General features: G+C 47.7%; 1 long non-coding RNA gene across 1 annotated transcript in view; it reads right to left on the minus strand.

Moving 5' to 3' along the window:
• Positions 1-963: 963 nt before the first annotated feature.
• The window catches only part of LOC125008268, a 31,593-nt gene continuing 14,645 nt past the window's right edge, over positions 964-17,911 (minus strand). Inside the window, exons 4-5 of the long non-coding RNA XR_007112866.1 lie at positions 4,210-4,278; positions 964-1,821 (exon numbers count right to left, since the gene is read on the minus strand). This is a non-coding gene — a long non-coding RNA (uncharacterized LOC125008268). The remainder of the gene's footprint in view (positions 1,822-4,209; positions 4,279-17,911) is intronic.

Genomic DNA, 17,911 nt, shown 5'->3' on the forward strand with positions numbered 1-17,911 from the left:
TGGAAAACACAAAGTATTTCGGTAAACCTGAATCTCTGGTTGTGGTGCGATGCCATAATTAATCCTTGTTTACAGCGATATGGTATAACCATGGTGTCTCTAATGACTGGTTTTCAGACATCGTGTGACAAATATCTGTGGCCACTCCTCATTCCAGCTTGCTTGTACCTGGAACGCACAGGTAAATACCCTTAAATTAGACCGCCTAATCTCCCCGACTCTCTCCGAGTTTTCATTTACTCCTTCGTTTATTCTGCCTCGCTGTTTTTTTTGAGCAAAACGGATGATTGGGTCTCCTTCCCCTTTACTGAGGTAAATTCAGAGTCACAACTGGCCATTGAGTTCTTTAGTAACAATTTAATGTTTTTATGAATGTCTGAAACTTACATCCATCATACACAGACAGCACATGTGACCACACAAGCACATATAAACTAAGAGTGGCGGGGGTCTGACAGTGAAGCCCGACGTGAAAACAGAACCAGAACCCACTGCGGATTCAATCTTTTGGGTCAAAAAGATGAGCAGGGTTTCTGATTTGAAGTTAAGAGAGAGTGACATTACCAAAACAACCAAAAATAACTGCACGAAATATTTCTAGGTGATGTTTGCAGTGCTTCTGCGGTTACAGTCTAGATAATGCGCCACCACAGACGTCAGCAGCAGTCGAACACATGTTCAGGGCGCCTGACTCACTCGGGTGTCGTGAAAATAACTCGCGGGATTTGACAACCGCGCTCTGATTCACATGTCAAGATGACTGTTGAAAACCATAATGAGTAAACGTTCGGCGGGGGGGAGGGGTGCTGGGGAGGACTCTCTCGCTTGCCTGTTATTTTAAGCTTGTTATAAAGTTGACATTTGTCAATGAAGTTTCATTCATAAACGGCGGCTGAATGAAGGACAAAACACAAATATGAGCGTGGAGACCTGTCAATGAATTCACCTTTCAATCTCGCGGCATAGGGGTGGTGGTGGTGGTGGTGGTGGTGGGGTGCACCCTGACAATGGCTGACGCTGAATGACAGATAGGAGGGTCCCTCTCCCTGTTACGACAATAAAGTGAGCCGTTTAACACAGGGGCCCCATGTTCAGCGGATGGGCTTACACCCTGGACAGGTATGTACCATGCAATTACCAGACTAGCTCAGAACATGCAATAATCGGTAGGTACTCTGCCATTAAGTGCGGGGGCGGCGGTGAAAACAACTTTAAAGAGAGACCACTAGTGTCAGGTGTCGAGATTTACTGCACCTGACTAATTTCTCTCCCCTGCAACTGAGCAGGCGGCTGGAGAGAGGACGACAGACTATGACATGGGCCGCGATGGGTGTGCCCCGAGCATGGGAGAATGTGTGTAGGTGTGCTTACCGTTTTAAAAATAGGGCATGCCTGAGAGACAACTGACAAATCTGAAGCGTGTGTGTGTGTGTGTGTGTGTGTTTATGTTTGTGCTGCTGAAGACCGTGTGAATGTGTCGCAATCGTGTCTAGGTCTGACATGCGGCATGAAAGTGTGCAACGACTCCATCATCGGAGATCGAGCGCAGAGATGGCAAGAATGTGTGTGTGAGTGTGCGTGCGTGCGTGTGTGTGTGTAAGTGTGCAGGGTGTCATATGGAAGTAAGAGAAAGCAGCGTATGCTTACATGCTTGACAACACAAATAAAAGATATGCATGATTTTTGCGCTGTGTCAGTGTGTGTGTGTGTGCGTGCGTGCGTGTGTGTGTGTGCATGCATGCGTGTGTTCAGCCATGTCTGCAGGGTGAGGTGGAGGCTGATGCTTTGGCAGCAGGTCTGGCACGTCTTTCAGGCCCAAACCTGCAGGAGAGGAGAGAGACGGAACAGGAGCAGAAAGTAAATAGGTGTGAGAGTCCGCCTGCCTTCATGTGATACGCTTCGCTTACTCCTCACCATCACTAAATGCTCCTGGCGGGGTCCAACCGAATTGTCATTTTAATACCGCGTCCCGTTTTTTTTTTTTGTAAAGTGGGATACAGGCAGTAATGGGCTGAGCAACAGGGCCGCGGTTGCTTTACGTCAAGTCTCACACACCCTAAACACGAGCTCCCGAGTGTCACCGTCTCCGTCCGGCTTGTTGTTTTCATCCACCTGGGTGGCTACCGCTTCCACTTGACACTATTTCATGTTTTCTCTTGGCAGTGTTTTGGTTTAGATTTGCATCTGCACATTTCTCCCCCGTACAGAGCAAAGAGGAGGCATGTGGGGCATCTTTGTTTTGCTTCTGCGTTCCAGCCAGGCGCAACGCCGCTGATGAATACATTGTACTTCAGTAGCGAAGCATTTCAGGAATGTGGTCAAAATCTATTTGCAGCGCGCTTCATCTGGGTTTCTCCTTCAAGATCGCAGTTTTATTTTATTTTGATTTAAGCTTTCCGGGATTCCACTCCATGATACTGTATTAAATGCGCTGCCATCCGTATCAGCCAGCTGGATTCCTCACTCATCAGGCCGGTTTACTGCAGTGTGATCAAGATTAAAGGGGACTTTTCAAATTAAGTCAAAACTCTGCTGCGGATATAGTTAGATAAAAGGATTTCCTGAGTAATATCCAGATAATACCTTCACCTACACGAGAACACTTCTGAAGAGAGTATGTATTCCCTAAGGCGGTAAGTAAATCACTGTACATTGTGACCATGGCACAAAAGTGACACTGGAAAGAGTGTATCAACTCCATAACCTCAAAGGAAATCTCTATTCAGTGGCTATAAAAGAAAGCCTTAACCCACTATCGCTGTGGGGCCGGTTGTAGAAAGAGAGAATGGATTAAGAGAGAAAACAGAGAGGAGAAAAGTGGAGAGTGTACAGGTGAAGTCCAATGGCTGCGGAGGTTTGCTCAGCTGTGCGGTATTCTTTTCTGCGCCCCACCCAGTAACCAAAGGCTGGGATATCTTTCCATTTCGCTCTTCTCCACCCTCCCTCTCCACGTCTCGCTCTCTCTCATATTTGCACAGGTGAGAGGACAGCAGTCCAATAGGTGTGGGTGGGAGACTTGAAAGTCAGGTTTGCCTGGCTGGTGGAAGCGGCTCACCTGTGGACTGTGGATGGACGGAGATCTGATGGCGGGGGCCCTGCCGGGCCTTTTGTCTGGGGAGACAGACGGCAAACACAGAAAAACGGAGGAATTCTGCCGCTGAGCGACGGGCGCCGTTGGCTCGTTGGCCGCGGTGACCTGTAGCCCGGTGAAAGATCGGGGCCAGAGGCACGACGCGCGATTAAAAAAAAAAATAAATAAGGTGTTGCGCCGAGAAACCTGAACATCCAGAACGTCGGTTCAAGAGAGATGCACGGGAGCATGCAGAGAAAGAGGGAGGGGCCGATTAAAGGTAGGCAGGTGGAGCAGCGGAGGAGTCATCTGGGTGGAGTGATTTTGCTCCCAGGGCCAAAAAAAGTTCACAGCGAGGAAAAGCGAGTAAGGTAACCCTAGCCGCCATGTGCCAGAGTCTCACGTGTTTTCCTCATTGTCTTAAAAGGCCGGTGCTCGGGTTTCTGGAGCACCGCAAGCTTAGCAGGAGATGAGGTCCAGCGTAACCTCCCCCCACCACCACCACCTCCCCTCCCACACAAACACACTCCTCACCCATCTACCCCTTGGACCCTTCGCCCCGCCCCGCAAAGGTAAATACACACACAAAAAGCAAACATATACCTTAATGCGTCAACACTTGAATTGAGAATTAGGCAAACACTGGAGAGCACGCAAGCGCGAGGGACGGCAAACCACTCAGTGGACAAACACTGGTCCAAATCAGAGCGAGGCCTTCCTTATTGCACGGGATTATCACGAGAGCTGTTCTCTGAAGAAAACACACATAGCCCGATGCAACCAGAGGAACGAGTTGTAAATCAGCGTAATTACCATTACGCCCATCTCAAGAAAGTCTCGCTCTGACACATGAGGCGGCATCATCAGACATCGGGATATGTACACCAGAGGCAATTTCCCTGCCTCCCCACCTCGCTCCCTCCCTCCCTCCCTCCCTCTCCTCCCTCTGTACAATTCCACCTGATGATCTTTCTCCGGTCCACAACCTGGCGAAATGTTAGTCTTCAGCACCCTCTGTCACTGTTGTGGAAGTGGAACAACTCAGACCTGTTTTCAGGGTGCAGCACGTTACAATTACACATCCAAGCACACGCTTTATACAAGTACAGATTTCTACATACGATTTCTGTGAGACTCACCTTAAAGGGCAATTACCGCTGGAGACAGGCTGGCGCTCGGCAGAGACGAGTGAAGATCGCTTCAAGTTCCTGAAAAGGGAAAAAACACTGGATTTTAATCGGTGAAGTGAGCGTCCCGACCTGAATGACATAACGAAATAATGTTTTGTGTCCTCGGTTTAGGCGTTCTGCCAAGCTAATATAGTTACATAAGTGATGATCCACATCATGCGTCTAATCCTGCTGACTTTAGTGATCTCCTGTCTTATCCATTCACACATTCCTGGTCCCCAGAGGATGACTAACCAAAAAACACCAAAAAACAAATGTTTAGAGCTAATTAGAGCTAATTAGCGAATGCTAGCAAACATTAAACACACATTAAACTAGGACTGAAAAAGGTTTTAAGTCACTAAGAATAGCTTCGCAGAACTGTTAGCAACATGTTTAGCACAGTTAGTACAAAACAAGGTCTAAATGTGGAAGGAAGTTGCTTAGAAGATCTCCAGGAGGTGGACCAGCAGCCCTGAGACCAAAGCTTTGCATCCACATGGAGGCTTTAGTTCTATGTTGTCCCTTATTTCCTTGTCCTATCATGGCTTTCTACGGCAACACTGATAAATGCTGCTATTATTAAAAAAACTTGATGCGATACAATAAAAGGTAAAGCTATGACAAAAGAAAACAAAAAAACTATGCCGTCCTGTTGTTGGCACACATCTACGACATCATAACACTCTCTCTGAAACACGGTGCATGTGACCCACATACCTGCCAGAAAGCGACTCTGGATTAATGCGAATAATCTCGAGTTTTAACTAGCTGTTCTTCTCCGTGCACCCTTTAAGTAGGCGACGTGGGAGAAACGCCTACCGCACTTTGGAATATCATGCCCACACACGCATGTTTTAGAATTTAAGGCCTTTTCTGTCTCTCTCGCTCTGTCGGCCTCTTTGCCAGCAGCCAAACTTGAAGCTGGTGATCCTCATGATCTCTGAACACACAGAGCCTGGAATCACTGTGATGTCATCAGGATTCCATGAGGCCTGCACAATGACCGTCTCCACGACAACATAACTCAACCAGCTATGGTTGAGTGTGTGTGTGTGTGTTTGTGTGTGTGTGTTTGTGTGCACTTTTGCTACTCATGTTGTGGGGAGATAAATATGTTTACGAGCTATAGGGGATAAAACACAAGTCCCCATAATGCGAATAACACTATTAACACTAACACTATAAGTATTTTACCTTTTAAACACTTTTACAAACCACATCCGACTCTGACTACAAATTTTTTTTTAAAGAAAACACTACAGGATTGAAATTTGAAAATTTAAAGTTTATTAAAAGTACGCTTTATAGGTGATAAAACACGTGGCTTTAGAACTTTGTGTGTAACCACTTTGGTGGTATTTAAACACCCCATATCCTTTCGGATTGGACTATTTCAACACCAAGTTAAAGAAATGTTTGGGTAAGTCTTTAGAAAATTAATTTAAGGCCAAGTATTGTCCTTTGAAGCCTAAGTAAACGAAGTAAACTCCGAGTATGCGTAGGAGAAAAAGAAAAACAGAGAGAACGTAATACCTTCACTTATAAAGTAGCTCATGAGAGAGTCTTTTTTCCAGATGTAAAACACCGTCTTTTTAACATTTTAACGTTAGACCATGAATAAAAAGACGAACCTCCTTTCGAAACTGCGCATCACATCACATCACACACCGCTGTCATCACAGCATAGATACATATATACGAGCGAGGGGTGGGGGGCGGTGGCTCTGGCTTTTTCCAGTCGCTGGTGACGCTCTGATTGCTGCTGACAAGGTGCTCCGACTAATGGTCCCCCACTGGGAGAACAAAAGACCTCACGAGTTAAAGCCACGTAAGCTGCGGTAGGTGGGAACCATCGCGTATGCGTGAAGTCTCACCTGGTCAGCTCGTCAGTGTGCATGCATCGTGACATGTGAGGAAAAATGACTAGGGCGAAAGTTTAAAAGTTTAAAAGAAGAGAGGAGGTTGAGGACAAAAGGTTCCAGTTGTAGTTTAAAAGTTCAAACAATGACTTAAGCGTTAGCAATTATATTTAATCATCACATTGTCATTTTATATTTATGTGTCTGATTTCGGTGTGACTTAGAAGCAGGATTGTTAGTGATTGGATTACCTTGGTTGGTGGTTTTAATTTACTGTGATGAACCCTTGCCACTGCATTTTAAATATCAGAAATGACGCCAAATATGAATTTTCACTCTCAAAGACACCGGCGGCCACATGAATAAACTGATGTACCACATGAATAGATGCAGCACTTGTGCGTGAATGTGTGGAACAATGAAAGCTTATACCACAATGCGGAAGAACAGCACAAATTAGAGCCTCGTAAATTAACTGAAATCTGCACCTCCTACACCTACGACGACAGGAATTCCTCTCCTTTTGTCGGGTGTCTTTCCTATTTTGCCCAGCAGCTATATTTCTTCCTCCCAGCCAAAACTTATCAAAGCTATGAGCGATGTCTGGTTTTCCCTCTGCATTTTGAAGCCTCTGGAAAGCCCTGGGACTCAGTGCGGAGGTGTGAATGCTAACGCGGCTCAATCTGTATGCCGCGGAGGAAAAACAATCCATGTTAATCTGCCGCCACAGACAGGAGTCCAGTTAGGCCAATCAGGAGGGGAATCATCTGGAGTGGAGAGGGCTCGGAGAAGCCTAGATCAGTGCCCTGATTGCGGCGGGGTGATTTGCAGCTCGGGAACAATGATGGCCGCCTGGGTCAGCGCTGATGGGGAGGCTCCGGCTGCATCAGCGCAGATAGCTCGAACTCACCTGGCGTTCATGTGCATACACGCATGAGGCGCGCGCTTGCACAAGAGCGGCCGCCGCGCAGCGCCGCACTCGCCCCATCTCGCGTTAGTCACCGAGCTCCTGGTATCGGCCTTGCCCGGTTTACCCCGTGACCCAAACCTCGCCCCCGAGGCTTCCATTTGACCCGCTGCATTTTACTAACAACACACAAACCAAAACAACTCAGCAAGCTACTTCCTATGAAGTCAGCGCAGATTAAACGGGAAACTAACTTTGCCCCGCAGCCGCGTATGTAAATGCGACGGGAAAGGCTGGGGTTTGCATGACTGAAAGAAGAGGAGTTCAGATGTTAAGTGTGTGTGTGTGGGGAGGCAGGGAGTGAGTGGGGGGACGGGGGGGTCTCCATCAAGAGTTTTCTTTAAAGCACCCCCTTTGATCTGCCTGGTCATCATTTTTGAAAAGAGGAAAGACCGCAAGGGACGAAAGGTCACGGCGGAGCGACCCCGTGGCTTCACTGGCAGCATCCGCACTTGAATGATGTGTCAGGACATACAAAACTGAAGCAACACAGACAAAAATAATTAACTATTTTTTACAAAAATCAGCCATATTATTCTATTCTATCTCTTGCTGTCATTTGCAAGTGACAAGAAACAAAATATCAAAGAATATTAAAGAAATGGGGAACATTTAAGTCAATCCAAGGGATCTTTGGAGTTCAAATCTGAATATAATTTGTGGGTTTTCTCAACACCTTAACCCATTACTCATCATGAACATCAGAGCCGGGACATAATAATAACACAAATACAGCGGCAACCTGTTCGATGCTCTCATCACGGACGCGTTCACTGTCGTACTTTCCAAGCAGCTGCAGCAGCAGGTATGAAGTATGGAGACTCTGCAGCTGTAAGGTGTTTTAAGGTGTTTTAAAAACGGATCTGCTCCTACACGCATCTGGGGAAGATGGCGGTATTAAGAGTTAATTCAGGGTTTGTCTCCAGCGTTTTAAAGTGGCCGCACAGTTGCCCGAGGTCCTGTGTGGGAGTTGCGAGTCTGGCTTTGACGTGCGATACTACACAGATTGCTCTCGGCTTCTAGAACAGGCAGGTGAGTACATGCAGATGCCCCCACTCCCTCCCTCCCTCCCTCCCTCCCTCCCTCCCCATCCCCTCTCCACACACACACACACTTAAGCGCAAAACACGGATACAAAGTGACAGGTCACGTGATGGCCAGACTCATTCATGTAACCGTGTTAGGGACTGTGCACGGTAATTTGTTTTGAGAGCTTTACGCTGAAGTTTAATGTGGTTTTGCGAAGGAGAGAACGGTTTCCCAGCCTGTTTTGAAAACACCTGACAGTGATATATGGGGCGTACAGGACATCCCTGACTGATGACAGAGACTGGAAACCATGGCTACGGTTGGCAAATACATCCTGTTTTAGACCTTAGGGTTATGACTCATAACATCAAAACCAACACTTAATAGGGTGAGGGTTTTGTTGCTGCAGCTATTCTCTCTTTCATGCTGTCGAGAACAAATGAGCAACTTCCAGTAGCATGTGTACTGTACACTCCGGAGCCCAGGGAGGGAGGTCCGGGGAGGGTGAGAAAGCAAAGAGGTGGGGGGGTGAGTGGGGGCGAGAGAAGATTTTTAGGGTGCCCAGAGTTTTTGGGGCTGAGTGGGTCTATTTAGCCCCCAGCAGATTGACACCCCACCACCCCCACTCTCTCCTTCCCTCCCCCCCTCCTCCTCCTCCTCCTCCTCCACCCCCTCTCCTCCCCCTGGCTTTGTGTGCCCTGAGCCCACTCCTCCCCCTTTTGTCACCCGGGCATTCCGCTTTGGTTAGCACACACAATGGGCGCTCAGTGCTCACCCTCCTGACACTGCATTCTGCCTGTGCACCAGGGAGTGGGCACGGGAGGGGGAGGCGAAAAAAAAGGGGTCCGGGGGGTGGGGGTTAAGGGATGACAGCAACTCTCCCCATGTGACCGAAATGCCATCAAGTATCAACTACCCCCCCCCACCCGCCCCCTTGCTTTTTTTTTTTTTTTTTGTTGTTGTTGTTGTTTTTTTTTCCTCCAAAGACCATCGCCTAACTTCACCCGTCCATACAGATGGGCAGTAAAACTAGCGCCAGCAGGGCCCGGTTGGCACAGTGAAAAACAAAACCTCGACTTCATTAGCCAAACAAACGAACAGGTGTCTCTTATGGATGACTGGCGATACGGAGCCCTGCCTTCACCCACTTGCTCCGCTGCGTGCCCAGCTACATGTGCGTTGTTCCCTTCACCTCGACACTGCTGGGCACACATCCTAAATGGAATTTTAAGACCTGGCTTCAGAACGTTTTTTGTCTGAAAATTAATCCCCCTACGTCGGCAATGGTAAGAGTAAAAACTGGTAAGAGTAAAAACTGGCGTAATTACAAGTCCGGGCTTTACCGCTCTGACATGTTTATCAAAGATTTGGAATGCTTCCTGGCCTCCAGCAGTTCGCCCCCACATCGGTGTAATGGCTGAGTTTGACATGCGACGGCTTATGTCATCCTGTAAATACTGTTAGCTGCGTGTAACCCAACTCTCGAACAGGTGATTCCACGTAGCCGCCGACGAGCCTCGTCCCCGCGCGAACGCAGGGACGCGGACGGATGTCGTTCTTTCCCCCTCAGTGGACGTTGTGAAGTTGAAAAGGAATTCCCGTTTAAGGAAAGTAACCGGTGTAGTGAGGATGAGGATGCCTGCGTCTGTGTATGTGTGTGTGGCAGAAGCTCAGAGGCTCATGGGGGGGGGGCGGCGGCGGGAGGTGGGGGGGGGTTAGTTTGAGTTTCAAAGACCCTGCTTGTTCGCCCATATTTCACACCACGGTGACATCTTAAAGCCTAGACAGGCCTGGTTGCTTCGCCCTCTCTTTCACTTTCTGAGAAAAAAAAAAAGGGGGGGAATTGGGATGTGAGGGAGGGGGCACTAAAATATATGCAAATGGTCCCCCAGAGGGGATACGAATTTTATGGGTTTAGAATTTAGTTCAGCCAACCTGAATAATCAAATGTGGGAACAAAAAAAAAAAAAAAAACGAGCCCCCTCTCGCCATCTCACCACCACCACCACCACCACAGTTCCATACCTCCAACTTCAAACCCCCACCTCCGGCCTCATCCCCGCTCCCTCCTGCCAGGTCTTCACATAAGAGGAGCTCAGTACGTCCAAACTCTTATTAGGATCTCCTTACGGGGCAAGGGAAGGGAAGAGAAATGAGGGGGGTGGGGGGGGAGAGGAAGAGGAGGGATTTGAGGAAACGAGGAGAGGGGCTAGTGTACCTGATCAGGCAGAACTGCCGGCTCCTGATTACGACACCATTTTCTCAGCAGGCTTCCAAGCCTCATCCTGCTCCTGTGAATATGGAGCACAGGGCCAGCCAATCCCCACAGCGCTCCCTCTCATCTAATGGCAGAATTAAGACCGTTTAGAGTGATTTCCTCTGCCTTCATGGTCGCTTTCTGAAAGAGCTGAATCTTTTTCCCTTTGCGCCGATTTACAATGTGGGGGGTCTGGCATGCAACTGGTGAGAGAAAAGTTCTACATGAGTGAACATAACATTACAACAGGTGGGGAATTGAACGGAGACTCGCCAGAACATGGCTGAGAACGATTTTACCTTCACCTATACATTCTTATTAAAGCGAACCACTATTTCAGTTTGGTCAATGTTTTTTTTTTTTTTTTTCTTCACTTCTGTGGCGCACTTCCCTTCACGTGGATTTGTGATTATACAACCAGCCTCCCTGCTGAATCACAACTACAGTCTATATAACTGTACATTAATATACCGTGCAATGAAAAGCACAGAATCACGTTGCAGACACCAGGTATGAGAAAAAGACATCGTGAGATTATTACAAGCTTTTCCTTTAATAAGCTTGTGTATAAATACATTTTATTTAGTTTTAACTTTACTGCTCAGTAAAACTGTTAAAAATGTGTTTTAATTTTCATTATTAGACAAATAATTTGATAAAACATAAAAGATAAAAGTTTTTTAACAGAAGGCTGTTGCAGGAGAGACCTTTTGTTTATAATTTAGACGAAAATGGTTCAGTTGCAATAAAATAAAATGGTCAGAATTATTACAAAATAAGGCTAAAAGTGTGATACTAAAATCAGTATTAACTCTAACACTTTTAGAGACTTCTGTTCTTTTTATGTTTTGCCACTTTCTAGTCAAATCTTCTCCAAGACTGATCTCCAATGTTTCAGATATCATCACAGAGTGAAAAAGCAACCGTCACAGACCTGAACACAGCAAACAGTCTAAGAACGTCGACATTCAGAGCTGGGAACTTGTTCAATTAACACACACGAGGCCCGTGAATGAATGAATGGAAGTGCTCGGGGTTGAAAGCTGATCGCGGGTCATTACGATCAAACTGATTCATAATGACACTAACCCAAACAGGGTGCAAATCTGGCCTCAAATCTGCTTAAAGTCGCTCTCTCTGTGTCAAACTGCGTTACGTCAAGCCCATCACTCGGGAATATGGCATAGCACCGTATCAAACAACCACAGCTTGAACCTGTTGCTTTTGTATTTCCCATGCTGTCTAATGATCCCCCCACTTTTCCTCCAGCCTCCAGTAGACAAATCCTTCAGCTTTATTGCCCAGACTCAAGGGCTGCAGGTGCACAGGCCACAAAAGGGAAGAGGAGAGGTGGGGGTGGCGGTGGTGGGGGTGGTGGGTTGCAGGGGTGGAGGAGGGGATGGGACGGGAAAAGAGAATGGTCAGTCGGGAGATAAGAGGGGAAGGAACCGAGCCCCCCAACACCACCCTGGTTTAACCTCCACACCGCTCCCTTCCACCGCCCCCCCCCACCCCCACCTCCACCCCAGTCCGGTCTCTACCCTGCAGCACCTCTCTGTTTTGCTCTGCTGCCTCGCCACACGTGAGAGGAGTGCAAACTGCGAGTGGTGCCGCCTGGCGCTACCAGGCCTCCCTGGGTGTGTGTGTGTGTGTGTGTGTGTGGCAGGGGGACATGGGACAGGGGGCAGGCGTGGCAGCCCGGCCATGTGGCGGGAGCGGCCCCTTTTCTTCTAAGCCAGCAGAGGAGCAGTAATGACTGCGGGCTACAGCTGTGCCTACTGAGGCTTGCCCCTATACCTTGCCCCGCAGTGGCCCCCTCAGCTCCGTCCGAAAACGCGTCGTCCTCTGCTTCCCGGGGGCCTCCGCGGCATATGTCAGCGCGTTCACCTCCGCCGAAAACTCTGAAACGCGCCGCAGCGAGATGGTCACGCCACAGTGAAGGACGGGAAAAAAATATTCAAAACTAAAGCACGCTCCAAACCAGCGCTGCAGTCACGGACCAGCTACGGAAAAGTGCCGGACCGTGCTGTCAGTGAGTCGCTGTGTCGTTTAAGTGACTGTGGCTCCGGTGTTTGAAAGGTTCAAAATATTTACAAGCGCTTCAGGTGTTGTCTTTTTTACCACAACAACTGTCAACGGCTGAATGGCTAAATTAGGAAAGTGTGGAAGTTAGTTAAGGCCTAATATCTTAGACTGTAGTTCAACTGCAGGTTGGCTGCACATGGATCCTTAACTGTTACCTAGCTTGTGTTTTATAATCCTTATGGGGTGTCTCATCCACCTGACAAGGTGCAACAAACGGATTTATTGTAATTACTGCCGCCACTCGACTGTTGACATTTCATCCACTTTATGCCCCATTAATACTGTCAACATTTCAACCATCCCGTCTCAAACTGAAGCTGAAAATCTAGTTCACGCTTTTGTTACTTCTATCCTGTACTATCGTAGTCCCTTGTTATCACAATGTCCAAATAATCCTCCCAAAGGCCGACAGCTGATCCGAAAATGACACAGCAAGAGCACAGACAGGAAGTAGGATGTTAATGTTGTTTGTGTTTGTTACTATTACTATTACTATTACTAAAGAGTTTGTTATCTTAACTCTTTTATGAATGTGGTTATGGATGTATGGAATCTAACTGTTTTTATATGATATCCGGGGTTGTTTATGTGTAAATATGTATTTGGGTGTTGAAATGTGTACTTTGTCAATCTCAATAAAGTTTGTTTAAAATAAAAAAAAGACAGAGAACGTGTTTCTCTTAAGCTTCTCCTGACTGACTCCCTGTGACATCCAGAATGAAACGTAAACCTCATCGAATCCTCCCCTCATAAGGCATTATCATTATTTTTATTATTATAACAGTAGGTAGCTGGCTTGCTTTCGCCCTCTCCACTATCTAGATACGACATATTTCATAGTTACGGCTGACCCCAACCTTAGTTGTGATGCTATAGACCTACACGGCTACTTTTGTATCGTCAACTTGCTATATCTGCCCGTTTCTCATCTTTCTCCGCTCCCCCCCAGCTGGTGGAGGCAGACGACTGGCCGCCGTGCGTCTGGATCACTTGGGGGTTTCATCCAGTTAAAAGTCTGTTTTTCCTCCCCGCCGTTGCCTAGAGCCACTCAAGGGGCAACTCTTGGATTTCTCTCTATAAAGATTTATACGCCGACATCTTGACCCGACAATATGAAATGAATGTGATGAGCTGTTTTCTAATTCGGAGCTATATTATAGCATCTATCTAAATTTAATTTCATAAAAATTAGCTTCATCTAACATCAAGCTGACTGACTGCGAGGGCTTGCGTGGTTTAAATGAGTCAGGCCTTTGGAAGTCAGTGTGAGGTGAGTAACAGAGAAGATTACCGTGCCGTGCCAATGGAGAAACACCCAAGAGAAATTGAAAATCACCTGAACTTTTACACAACGTGGGTCAAACGTTTGTCTGCTCCTCCTTCTTAGCTCCGCCTACCGCCACGTGACTAAGCCTGTGCACACGTAACATGCAAGCCCACGACTCGTACGTACATATATATACGTATACACTCAACTGCCTATGTTACTGGAGCGTCCTTGCTGTGAACACACCCTCGGGGACAGGAATAACAGGCCACTCCAGAGCATGAGGACATCTGAGACACAGTGGCACCATGCGAGCAGGATGACTCTTTAACGTCTCCTTATCTCCATCTCTAAGCTTCTGCCATTTCAACATCGGCTACTGTTTACGCCAAACACAAGTCAAGTGTAAAAGCAGAAAATGGACTTTCTTCGTTCTCAATGGACAAAGTCCACTAGAAAGCCATTGAGGAAGTTCTCTAGTAGCGGAGGGAGCCTCATATTGAATAAGGATCGAAATTTACATGACAACTTAGGAAAAATGCTTTTTTATTACTCATTCATCCCCTAAATCACTTTGCTCCCCCCACTCCTTTTCCTCTGCCCGAGCTATTAAATCACCATCTTGACCCTGCGACCTGGGGCCGCAAACCATAAAGAGCCCCCCGCGGGTCAGAGGCCTGATTGTAACATTTGAATATGAAATGGACTTGGTCGGGCCTGGAAACAGCCCCATGCACCGAGACTCAGGCTGACCCCCAGGAGAGAGGCCTGCCACAGCAGCCCCTGGGCCTGGAGGCTCCCTCCTCTCTCAGCGAGGATTTACTTGGACTTGAGAAGGAGCGAGAGACAGAGAGAGAGGGCTGAAGTCGGGGGTGGAGGGGAAGAGGTTTGAGGGTTTTTTTTTTTTTTGGGAGGGTGGGGGGGTAGCGGGGTAGGGGTTGAGAGAGTGAAGGAGAAGAGAAAGAGAGAGGGCAGACATTTGAATAAGACAAGAAGCGAGCACTGTTTGCATGACAAAGGAGCCCGCCATCTCCCCTGATTGGTGTCACAGTGCGGCACTAAAGCCATGCAGGCCCCCTGGGGTGGGGTGATGTGTGGAGCACAGGCATGTTTATGCATCCAAGGTGTGATATTAGGGAGGGACAGTGGGGGCCCGTCGTCAAGTTTCGGGTTAAGAAGTTTGTGCGCATATTCTGAAAGGGAGAAGAAGTTTTGCATTATTCCGACGACAAATTTACAATGTTAAGTTAAAATCGCGTCCAGCGGATTCCTTCTTCCCTTTGAAACTGTCTTTGAAACTTTAAGGAGCCGTTAAAGAGTTGAATGATGAATCCGGCTTGTCGCAATTTATTCTGACAGTTTAAACTTTCAGAATAAACTTTATCTTTATCCATTTAGTGGGAAAGAGTATATACGTGAAGTCTGAGTAATGAAGTCACTGCACGCAGAAAGAATCGAGTCGTGGACAGTCTGAGAGTCTGGGAACTTTTCCACTGACATTTATTCTTTCTTTACAAGTAACTTTGGGCAATGTGGGAGTTGCATGAACTTGCATGTTACCTGATGTCAGCAGTTAATTTGCGTAAAGCAGTTTTACGATCTTACCAAAAAAAAAAAAAAAAAAATGGCGGCACTATCAAATACAGGCACTATCATTTAAACCTGTCTGAGTATAACAGCTTGTCCAGAGTAGTTTCCACCTGCACCCACACTATAAAACTCAAAGAACTGTATTCTCTTCATCGCTCGTCCTCTGTCTCGTTTCCTCCGGTATGTCGCCGGCCCCGGTCCCTACCTGCAAACCCCGATTCTACAAATGATTCAGGATCGGGCGTGAAGTCCGGCGCCGTCACCGTCCCCCGCTGGGCTGTCACTGGAGCCGTCAGCTACTGCAGGTGAACCTCAGACACCACCACCGCCGCCACCACCACCACCACCACCACCACCATTCCTCCTCCCGCACTCACTCCTCCTCACGCTTTGATTGGAACGACGACAATAGAAAAACAGAGATGAGAGAGGATCGTATGAGTTGGCAAATCCAGGGGGCTGTGAAGGGGATTTCACAGCTCAATAAGTTTGGACAATTTGTTTACAATCCCCATTATCGCGGGTCCCCCGGGAGAAGGTGTATGCATAAACATAGATGTGTTTTCTCGGAGATATCGCAGATTAGACGGGTCCACTCGAGAAGACGATAAAGCGCGAGTAGAAGTACGGCAGGGGGGTCAAAAAGAGGAGGGATGAAGATGAAGAAAGCAGGAGCGAGAGTTAGCGAGGTCACAGGCCCTTACTCGCACACACTCGCGCACACACGCGCACACACACACACACTAAACCCCCCGCAGACAAAGCCTCCACACACTCATCTGGGCAGCGCTGCTGGCCCTCGGGGACACACCTCCAAGAGAGATGGCCTGACTAACTCTCCATGGCAACTAATCAATAAGTGACAGAGTCAGTCAGGACTGACCCATAGCCGAGTGTGCTCCACCTCCCCCCAAGTTCCCAGGGTCACAATCCTATAAACCACGCACACATATATAGACTGGGCCGCACTAAAAGACAAAGTGCACCCAACCTGACCGGTGCCCCAAGGAAAATAAATCTTTTCTCATACTATTTTTCAACATGTGTGTGTGTGTGTGTGTGTGTGGGAGGGGGGCAATCTTCTGTAGTGTAAGTGCGTGCATATGGGGGTCAGGATCAGAGGGCCTCTGATGGAACCGAGTCCCCGCACCGCCATTGTGCGTCTGTCAATCCGCGTTCCTTCTCACTGTCCTCGACGAACACTAATCAATATCCGTGGCCTAGATGAGACGCCTAATCTTCCCCCTTGAGTCTTTCTCCCCCTGGGTCTGCATTGTCCCGCCGTCGTCCCATACTCACCTCGCCATCCCCTAGGCACAGTATATACATTGGCACATGTACACTTGGCCCCATTTTTTCCAGGCTTCCCCGGGTCAGAAGCGGGGTCAGAACTCTACGTGGCCGAATTACAAAGCGAACTCAACATGCTCCAGCGTCCATAGACAAAGTGACGTGCGTTACAGAAAGAGACCATCTGCACTTTTTACACCGCAGCGAGTCTCTGGGTGTCTGAGCTCCGCCGAACGCGCATTAGGAGCAACCGTTAGCGCAGTAATTGCCATTACAGGTTATTCAGGAAGGAGCCTCTTGGTGCAGTTTCATTCTCGGTGTGCGTGCGCCTGTTTTTTTTACACATCGTTCCCCAAACCGCAATTACAAGCGAAAACAAGTTCAAGGAAAGCTCAGCAGCGCTTAGCCGAACAAAACGTCAAAGGATCACCGGCAGGGAAAAAAAACTCTCTAAACATACACACGGAGCAGCAGAGAAACAAAACAGATTCCTCCCATTTCAGCTGTTCGTGTGATTTGTATTTGTTTTGTTTGGGACAAAAGAGGCAGTAATCCCGTCTTATATTTGACAAGTCTCATATTCACACACACCTGCTGGGACAAGGTAAACACACCTTCAGAGTCAAACACCTTAATGGATGACCCTCGCATTAAAACCTTAGTCTGGATAAACCTGAAAGCATGCATGTTGACATGATATGGTGCGGAGACATGCCCATTCTGGATGTGATTGATGAGAAGTAGCCACATCACAGGCAACTTGTGTGCGGTGTGTTAGGTCTGTACATAGGTCGAACAACATCGTCGCCACAAGTCAATTTCTCGTTCCCCTATCTACAGTTATTAGAGGTTAGCAGTTTGTTTCCTGACTTGTTCAAAATCATTCTTAAAAATGCTCAAAAGATTTGTTTTTGACGAGGGAGTTTTACTCCAGCGACATGATTTAGTTTTTAGTAATTCTCCACAACCGATTTATCTACACGTCCTACTCTATAGCAGGTGGGGCGCCGGAGAGTCTATAACGCCTTAATTCAACTAATTTACTTTCCGCTGACATAAAAACAAGCAACTAGCAGCTGGGCGGATGCCATTTCTTGAGTGGCGGCATGCTTGCCTTTGAAGCAATTCCCACTCAGCATTCCTTGCGGTTGTGTAAGGCACGGCGATCCAACCACAGCTGTCATTAATGAGACATCACGCAAGACGCGGAGGCCCCGCTCACGTAAGCTCATGCGAGGAACGTGAACGTTCGGGGACGTGCGTAAGAGAGAGGGGGAGAGGTATGAAAGTGGCCACATGTGAACTTCCAGCGCTGACGGCGAATG

This window comes from Mugil cephalus, chromosome 5 (genome assembly GCF_022458985.1).
Source record: "Mugil cephalus isolate CIBA_MC_2020 chromosome 5, CIBA_Mcephalus_1.1, whole genome shotgun sequence".
Lineage (NCBI taxonomy): Eukaryota > Metazoa > Chordata > Actinopteri > Mugiliformes > Mugilidae > Mugil > Mugil cephalus.